Genomic DNA, 10257 nt, shown 5'->3' with positions numbered 1-10257 from the left:
AACCCAAGTTCATCACATAACATGGGAACTATTGCTTGTAATTCTCACTCATTTTTCTTAAATTATCAAATTCTCAAACTACCTTTACCTCTTCTTGTAAATTTCCTATTCACCAGGTCATCTATCACAGCAGCAACAAACTTGAGGTTGAGGATGTCTCACTCTTCCCAAAACCCAGGTCACCTTTTTTCTTTAATAATTTCTGAAGTTGAGTATTGGAGATTGACCCTTGTTATATTTCAGTGATTGAGCAGCAGAGAATTGTAATCAAACAAGCATGGAGAAAAGCTTGTAGGATTATTACATGAAACTGGGTCTAAAGAAATTGTAATCCTATGCCATGGTTTCAGATCCACCAAGGTTGGTAAATTCTAGTTGAAACCTTTTCAGATTTCTGCACTTTGACTTTAATCAAGTATTGGAGAAGATATCACTTCAGGTAGCAGCACTCATATTTGGGGGTTCAAAGGCCCACTCATCAAATCTGATTGTGCTACAGGCTGATCGGACTATGGTGACCCTTGCTGCTGCTTTGGAGAAAGAAGGAATCGCAGCCTTCCGTTTTGACTTTGCTGGAAATGGGTAAGTTGGATGAGGTACAATGGATTCTTGAATCCATTGGGCATTTATTTGTACTTGCAGAACTAGAGTTACTGATATAATTTTATAAAAGTTCACACCCTCACATAAAATTGTGTCGGTCCTTGTGATTTATTCAAGCTTTGTCAAGTGACTGCTTTTTATGTCAGTCCTGAACCTTATACATAATTTTGCTGCTTATCATATGATTGATTTTGAGCTTCCGCATTTCAGAGAAAGTGAAGGTTCATTTGAGTTTGGTAACTACTTGAGAGAAGATGATTTGCACTCCGTCATCCGGCATTTTTGCGAGGCAAACCGTGTAGCGATTGTTGGGCATAGCAAAGGTGAGGATTGACCTATGTGATTTCCTTACAACTGCATATCTGAAGAAGTGTAGGAAGGAACAAATTTAGACTCCGTGATTTTTCCATGTTGGATTTATGAGGCTTTTGTTGTCTGCTTTAATTAGTGTTTCTTCGGACGCTGTTCTTTTCTAGCAACCTACTTGCAGTGTTCGACACAATAACAAAATACCAAGTTTTCATATTTACACTATTGAAGTGTTGTATAGCCTAAAATAAGGTAAATGCAGGAGGTGATGGTGCTTGTCTATGCTTCCAAGTATGACGATATCCACACTGTTGTCAACGTATCCGGCCGCTATGACCTGAAGAAAGGCATTGAAGAACGGTTTGGGAAAGACTTTATGGACAGGATTAAGGACGGATATGTTGATATTAAGAATAAGGAAGGTAACAGTTATTTTGGTTGAATGATTATAATGTGAATAAGTTCCTCGGTCCTCACTATTGCTTTCCACATGTTTAACTGATAGCTAAGTCACTGTTCCTTCCAACTGAAATCTTTCTTTCCCCTCTTTTGTTCTTTCTGTTGTTTGTCATTACGGATTTGATTCACATTGATCTAGTATTTGAGATTTCATGTCTGTAGGAAGTGTCGAGTTTCGTGTGACAAAGGAAAGTTTGATGGATCGCCTAAGTTTAGACATGCACGAAACATGTCTTCAGATCCCCAGGGAATGCAGGTGAGAACGAATCATATTCATCCATAGTTTTCTTCTCTTGTGGTGCTAAAAGACTTTTCCTTGCCTGCCAGATTTTATATATGACCGTTCAGATAGCATAATTTCCGAAATTATTATGGGTATAAAAAGAAAAAATCTCATTAAGCAATTATCTGCAGGGTGTTGACAGTCCACGGATCTGCCGATGAAACAATCCCTGTCGAAGATGCATTTGAGTTCGCCAAGATCATACCAAACCACAAATTGCACATCGTAGAAGGCGCCAATCATAACTACACTAAACATCAAACTGAAGTAGCATCGGTGGTCGTGAATTACTTAAAGGCAGCTTTACAGCAAGAGTAGGGAATTCGCAGGTACTTTTTATGCCAAGTAAAATATCTAGTTTATTTTTAGCCATCTTCTTAATAAGAATGTACTGTAGGGGCTGATGGAAACAGCATACACTGGCAAATGCTGTTGCGAGTGTTTGGAGACATGTTTATTTATAAGCCGACATTTCAGACTTTATTACCAAGTTAATTCCTTTGAGACGAGGGTTATCAAACTATGAAATTAACTTAAGTTGGTATGTATTACATATAATATTTAATAAATAAAATATTAATATTATATTACTTCTTCTTCTTTGTTGATAATTTTGAATATTATTACCCAAAGTAGCAGTAAAAACTGCTACAACCAACAAAGAACAACGCAAAGCTCAAAGACTCTAGGGACAAATACCTCAAGCCACACACAGCTGGGAGTTTACAAAATACAGTCTATCAGTACACTTTCTGCTAAATTAAATAGAAACAACCTCTTGAATCCAATCTAATATTATATTACTTAGATTAAAATAATCTTTCATTTTTTCCATCATCGTTGTAAGTATCATTTCTCCAGTGTTCCCTTCTTTTTTTTAGAAACTTTAACTTATTAATGCTTGTAATCTCCATTGTTTTCAATAAATTATAAGAAGATATAAGATTAGACGTAAATAAACATTTAATATTTTCGATTTATGGATAGAAATATCTCGATAATATAGATATTTTACCAAAAAATGATTATATTAAAATTGATCACGGAATATAAATAGTTGTTACAATGTACACGTAGTTATAACATGTAATATATTTTATAAATAATAAGCATTTGTTTGAAATTGGTTTAAGGATAGAAATATCTTGATACTATTATCATATCATCAGGTCAACGATGGAAAAACACGCACGGCAACGAGAACATAAATATTTCATATGCCACGGTGTACCAAATCCTAAGTCTCAAATACAAGCGAAGACTTGCAGGCTTCGTAGACTTCGTAGTCTCATAGAACTCGGAACCTCTTAGTAGCGCGTTATTTCCACTCTCTTCGATCAAATACCAGAATCCGAAGCGACAAAGATCCATGGTAAATCTCTCACTCTTCAAATCGAAGATTTTCTATTGTTCGTTTGAGTTTGATTTGTGATTTTGTTTCAGGCTCCTTCTGCAAAGCCAATAACGAGTCCAGTGTCTGATGCGTGGTATCCAACCATAGCCGTCTTCATGCTCGCCATTGGTCTTGTCCTCACCGCTTCCTTGTTCATGTAACAACCTTCATCTTTTCTCCTTTGCGACATTTCTTCCTTCTTTTATTATACAAAATTTCGTGTTTTTGCTCTTATTATATTAAATTTTGGAGGCATTTTTCAGCTTTCCCCCGTACGTTTTGAATTTTACAAGTAGATCTGGATATTTTTGGTATACTATATAACTGATAATTGGTTATACAATAGGGTAACAAATAACATTAGCATGATTGCGATATTTTTATTTAGAATGATTTTCATTGATTTGATCTGGAATTTTTCTTTCCCTTTTAAATAGGCAGTTTGCATGCTCCAATGTGTTCTTCGTTTTTTTAATGGTAATAGAATACAACTATACGAGTGTGAATTTGATCATTGGCCTTTATGTTTCTGGTTGGTACACTCCTGCATTTCGCTTCTCTTCACCTTTAATTTGTAAAACTATCAGTTGGAGTCATGGCATTTCATGTCTGCTTTGCTTTCAGAAATACTCGTCTCAAATGAGTGTCTGGTTTTCCTGATTTGGTTATCTTATTTTCAAGTTTGAACTTTCATCCTTTAATTTCGAGGCCTAAAATAATACATCAGCTTTTTGCACGACTAAACCTGTTTCTGAGCTCATCTAGTTTGTTGTAGTAAGCTTTCTTCATTCATCATGCTTTGTTAATTTTACCATTTTAGCCTTTTGTCTGTCTTGTTTTTGTAATGGTTAGAGCATTTTGTCAGTAAGAAATCGATTGAGCCTGATCTTAGTGTTAGAGTTATCTTTTGTCAAACAATGTTGGTTGTAACTTTAAATCTGCTTGTGCCTGGTTTTGCTCGATTATCGAATTTCTTAATATCCATTGGATCTCTTTTTGTTAAAATGTGCTAATTCTTCCTTCTTATTTACGCTAACTTCATTTTTCACGATAGTGTAAAGAATTCCAAATCATTTGATCTTGGAGTGAGAACTGGGAAGGCCTATTTTCATTAAACTGTAGCAATGCTACCTCTCAATTATCATAAACTTCTTTGCACTTGATTATTTTCCTGAGAAAGACTTAGTTTTGCTTATACCGCTGCTGTTTATTGTAAAAATTGTTAAGTCTCTCATCAAAGATTTCTCTTTGCCCAAAATATGCAGCTACGAAGCAGCTTCTTCTAAACGAAATCGCAGTCTTGCGAAGGAGCTCACCACTGGTGGAGTGGCTTCTGTCTTCCTAGTATAGCATTTTCTCTATCTGTTTTCGCTGGATTTTTCATACATTCTTCTAGTTATGTGCATTGCTGATGCATGATTCTTAACATCCTTGCAGGGATTTGGGTCATTGTTTTTTACTTTCAGCCGGTGCTTATGTCTGATTTTCCTATTTTTGAACCATTTAAACATTTGCTGAGCAGAATGGTGTGATGTGGAGGATCATTTATTCGATATCGTTACCTTATAAACAATTTTGTTATTAATCAAAGGTTAAGGGGTTTTTTGGCACTCGGTAAAATAAATCAATTACCCAATTGAGCCTTATCTAAAGAAAGTGGTCAAAATTTTTAATTATTTTATAAAGATTTTTTCAATTTTTCAATTTTATTTTTAATACTTAATATTTTTTGTTTTTAATTTCTTATATTTTTAAATTATTAATTTTATTTAACTTTGAAATTATAGTGTGTTCATTTTTAATATTTATTGATATTTAATTTTTATAATGTTTTTATATTTGTAATATTTTAAATTTTAAATAAATTTTTAATATTTAATTTTTTCAGATTAAATAGACACTCAAACTTTATAAAAAAATAATAATTAAACTCTTATATTTAAAAAAAATCAATTAAATCTTTGTGTCACGTTAGCATTTACATGTGGATTGTTACATTAATATGTATATATTGTTATATCATCATCCTGAATTATCACAATAGTACTGTTATAATTAACGATGACTCTTATAGATGAAAGAGATAAATAATTTTTTAACTCTCCAAAGACTTAATTTACACCCAATTAAACTCTAAATAAAATAATCAATCAAGTCCTTCAGGTAAGTAATACATGTCAACGCCATAATGTTTGTCAGCCATAATGGTAAAGAGTAACGGTCAACTTGATCCATATCAATGGAAGAAAATTTCAAGACTAATAAGTCCGATTATTTATTTTTTATGACGATTGAATTGATTTTTTAAAAAAGATTTAAGACCAAAAATACCCTTAAGCCTAACTAAACTAATGGCAAAGGTTGAAGGATTGTCAGTATGTTATAATGAGAGAAATATAGTATGGTACTGAATAAGCATTGCAGGAAGAGGAAAGGGCAATGATGAGCTTCATTTTTCTCATCCCCGATGAGGTTAATCTTCTCCGTCTCACAGCTTATTTGAGACAGACATGCATCTCCCATTATTGAAAACTCCAAATCTTAGAGTTTGTCCATAATTTTTTTCTCTTCCTTCCACAGAGGACCGCAGTGGCGGATGCACCTTTATTTAATGTAGACATGTATTTATTTTGAAATTTGATTTTTTAGTTATTTATTTTATTTATTATATCTATTTTAAAATTTTATTTATGATCGTCTTGTATAAAAAAAATTATATTATTATTCATTCTAAAAATATTTTAAATTCGTCAACGGAAGATCAAGTACTAATCCCTATCCAATCTCAAGGATCAACTAGCAATTAAATTCGGCGCTTATCCAAGAACGGGGACAGTGGGTGGCTCAAGGAAACTCAAAACTCTTTCATTATTTAAACCCTAAATCATGCTTCTTAATCGCCCTCTCTTCACACTAATCATGGTGCAATTAGTATTAGTAATTAACAAGGATCGATGTTGAAATTTGCCACTTAACCTAAAATACATAATAAAGATGTATTTCTATAATAATCAATATAAGAATTTACCATTTAAGATCACACAAAGACCAAGGAAAACATCAAAAAACCTAATCAAATATACTTGAACAAAATAGATATGAATAAATCAGATTGCATCTATAAACGAACCACAAAAAAATATCAAGCTATTAAAAGACCACCGATAAACTGCAAATCAAAGTCGAACAACGTGAGAAAACTATCTAAATCCAATCCGATAATCCAAAGCACGAAAGATCAATATGATAACAAATAAGATCTATCTTGATCAGTCGTGACGGTGTTATATCAAACTCTGAGAAAAATGATAAACGAAAAAAACATTTAAAGATCGAAAATGTACCGAAAGACAAAGAAAAATGTGTCATAAAAATATAATTATTAAAAAATTAAAAAAAAAAAAGAAAATCCAAAGATGTCATATAAAATGAAAAGAAAAATAAGAAATACTGACGATGACAATCAATACCAAGACTGATGTCATCTCCTATTAATCAAAGACGAAAAAGTTAACGGTTATTAGGGTTTACAAAAGAAAAAAATTGACTTATCAATGAATTTAAATATTAATAATTATGTTAAATATATATAATATTATCGGAAGTAATCTATAATAAATTAAATATCAATTATTTATAGTGGGGGGCGGATGCATGGATATTTCATTGTGGACAAATGTCATTTTAAAATTTAACTTTCTTTATGTTTGTTGTACATTTTATGATAGTGTCCATCCTAAAATTTATTAAAGCTTATCTAATACAAAAAAAATTATATTATATATATATATATATATATATATGTCTACCTGAAAAATATTTATAGATCCGTCATTGATTATATATAAAAGAAAAACATAGTCAATGTGATTAAAAGCAATTAATGATAGCTATTTGATGGTCATTCGCCTTTGTTTAATCCCATACCTTAGTTAATCCCGTGGGCCATTTCTTAGAGGAAATCATAAATTAAAATAAACCCTCCTTCAAATTTCAAGATTTTTACAGTTACGTGTCTTATTTGTCACATTTGAATTTATTTGTTTATTTTGTGTACTTTTGATAAAAAAATTCTTTATAAGGGAATAAAATGTAACTGTAGATGTCAGTGGCAGATCCAGAAATTTATAAATGGGAGTCTAAAATTTTAATTTTCTTTTCTTAAAAATAATGAGGTGCAAAATTTTTTATTTTTTACATTTTTCTTTAATATATTATACTAAATTTTACTTTTTTTCCTAAATAATGAGGATGCACTTGACCTCTAGGGGGCTTAGTGCATCCGCCCCTAATAGATGCACTGACGAAGATGAGTTGTGAAAGATATATTTATGAAGATTTATTATTGTTATCCCCTCTCGTGATTGTAATTCTGTCTTTAGAGACCAACGATCTAATACTTAACTTATATCATGTATTTATCTTTCAACTAAAAATTTCTATAAATTTGCAAAACTTAAATGAACCAAATTTGAGAAAGATAAATTATTTGTGAATTTAAGAGGCATTTAAATAAATAAAAGACTGAAAGAGGCAACATGACTCCATCATTAAGCTTAACTTAAAACTCAATACAGAATGCTTAATTCTATCTTAAATCCAAGAATCTTTGTTTTTGTTTTGTTTGAATAGTATACGGTGATTATAATATTGTTTATAATATTTTATAATTATTGATAACACACGCACCCTATAGACATAATGCTTAAATCTAAAACGATAAATCTTTTAAAAAAAATAACATTATTCTAATCACTGAAACCATTTGATGGATTATTAAATCCATAAATCTCTAAATGTCGAATTAAAGATGAAAGGTTACTATTTTCTTTAAGAAATGATTATAAGTAGATAAGGGTAAAGGAATCGGTTATTACATTTTAAAGATAAATCCAAAGTAGAAAGTATTATGACACGTTTGCTTGAAAACATCTGGCAATAACAATCCTAGTCACTGTAATAACTAATAGAGTTAATTACACCTACATCCTCAATCTATAATTTTCTTTATAAATTGGTCCCTAAACTTTCAAATGTTTCAGTTTATCCCTAACCTATGGTTATTATTTTAATTTTGTCCACAAACTTTTTAACATTTTATTTTCATCCCCAAAATATACACTTCATCCTAAATTGGTCCCCAAAATATTTCAACATTTCAATTTCATCCCAAATTATATGTATATACTAATCACGTTCCTTGTAGGGATGGGCATGGGTCAAGTCGGATTTTCGGTCAACCCGACATGACTAGACTTGAAAAATATAAATCGTCCGCCCGAAACCTGATCTGATATGGATTTAGGGTGATTTCACCTGACTCGAACCTCACTCGCCTTTTTGAGATAAAAGTTGAACCCAACCCCATCCAAAATAAGTATATTTGTAAAAATATTAATTTTATTCAATTAAATAGGGATCTAATTGAAAAAATATATAAATATGGGTATTATTGCAATTATCCCTAAATATATAAGGTAAAACTATATTATTTTTCGAGTTGGGTCGAGTCAAGTATTTTTCACCCTAAACTCGAACCCGATCCGACCCAAACATATCATCCAAAAAACTCGACTCGACCTTACTCGAACCCAATTTTTTAAAAAAAATCGACCCATGGAGTTAGGTCGGGTTCGGTCCTGTGCCCATCCCTAGTTCCATGTCAATAAAGTCGTTAAACCAAGCTATATTATATGTTTGGAAGAAAATTTAGGTTAAACTATGGTTAAAACTAATTATATATTTGGATGAAATTGGAAATTTAAAAGTTTGGGGATCAATTTAGAATGAGGGTCATAGTTTGAGGATGAAATTAGAATGTTCAAAAGTTTAAGGACTAATTAAGAACGAGTATCATAGTTTGATGATAAAATTAGAATATTCAAAATTTTAAATACTAATTTAAAATGAAATTATAATATAGGGACATATATGCAATTAACTCTAACTAATAAGTAATATCTTATGTTCAATTGTTAAATCCGTTCCAACAACTAATGAATGGCATCCCACTTGTCCCCATTTATCTTTGCATATATCCAAAGGAACAAATATGTAGATATATCAGAGTACTCAATTATTTTTAAAAAAAAAAATTGGGTCTTAAACAAAACTTAAAAAATAGACCTCTATAGAATAAAAATATATTCCATTACTCTAAAAAATTAATTTAATATTTCATTAATAAACTATAGAAATATATTTAGAGTTTATCAAAATTATATAATTTTCATTATTTTATTAAGAAAACACTTTAAATATAATTAAAATATAAAATGCAATCATTAACTTATATTGTTAAATATATTACTTTATGAAGATAGAAGATGGATTAACCTAAGGGAGAACTCATGATGTACCCCTGCTGAGCCAGCTCTGGAATACATGGAAGAGATTCATGGCCTCAATTCAAAATTTTCTATTTTAATTTATTTCAGATCTTTATAAATTTAAATATTAATAAAATTAAATAATTTTCTCAAAATCCGTTATTATCATCTAAATTCATCAAACTAATCTTAAATGATTCTCGACATCAAATTAGCTAACCTTATTTCCATATGTAATGGGGTAAGGGAAAGGTAGGATAGTAGACTACTCCCAATGCCAGGTTGAGAGCAGCTTTCGTGGGAGACCTCCGACAGTCAGAATTATGAATTGCCCACTGTGGGACTCGATCCCACAACCACAAGGTTAAGAGACTTGCGCTCTACCAACTGAGATGAACGGACAATTATCATGAATCACTGACACCAAATCACAAGTGAAAAAAAAATTGTTTTTATAATAATTTGCTCCTTGATTTGTAGTAGATACCAACTCCCCTTTTCTAACACCATCTTTATATAGCGTATTATAATCAGATATGAAGGAACACATAGCCGAATCCCTGATTGCATTTGTATGATTACCTAATTACAGTGTAAGACGGGCCAATCAGAGCGATGAAGATTCAATGACTTGCTCAGTTTGGTGGGCTGTCCTCAACCCTAATTTACATGTGAGGTTGGTGAAAGGCACTGTCAACCTTTTATTGTCCTTCCCACTGTCTCTCTGTTAATATATATACAGAGAGAGAGAGAGATTTAATTTATTAATAACAATCTAGTCATTAATGACACTCATAGTATTCTTGAAATTATGGCAAAGTCAAGGGCCAAAATACTGATATACAAACAGTATGTGCATGGGGAAGACTATGAGAGGCATT

At 31.4% G+C, this 10257-nt stretch overlaps 2 pseudogenes; both read left to right on the top strand.

The window, feature by feature from the left end:
- On the top strand, window positions 1-2198 carry LOC120157096 (annotated as a pseudogene).
- Window positions 2199-2810: 612 nt separating this feature from the next.
- LOC120157095 lies at window positions 2811-4638 on the top strand (annotated as a pseudogene).
- The last annotated feature ends 5619 nt before the right edge of the window (window positions 4639-10257 follow it).

Source organism: Hibiscus syriacus, unplaced genomic scaffold (assembly GCF_006381635.1).
Source record: "Hibiscus syriacus cultivar Baekdansim isolate YM2019G1 unplaced genomic scaffold, ASM638163v2 tig00111238_pilon, whole genome shotgun sequence".
Taxonomy (NCBI): Eukaryota; Viridiplantae; Streptophyta; class Magnoliopsida; order Malvales; family Malvaceae; genus Hibiscus; species Hibiscus syriacus.
Note: the sequence above shows the minus strand (reverse complement) of the source record. Positions and strands in the feature narration are given on the sequence as shown.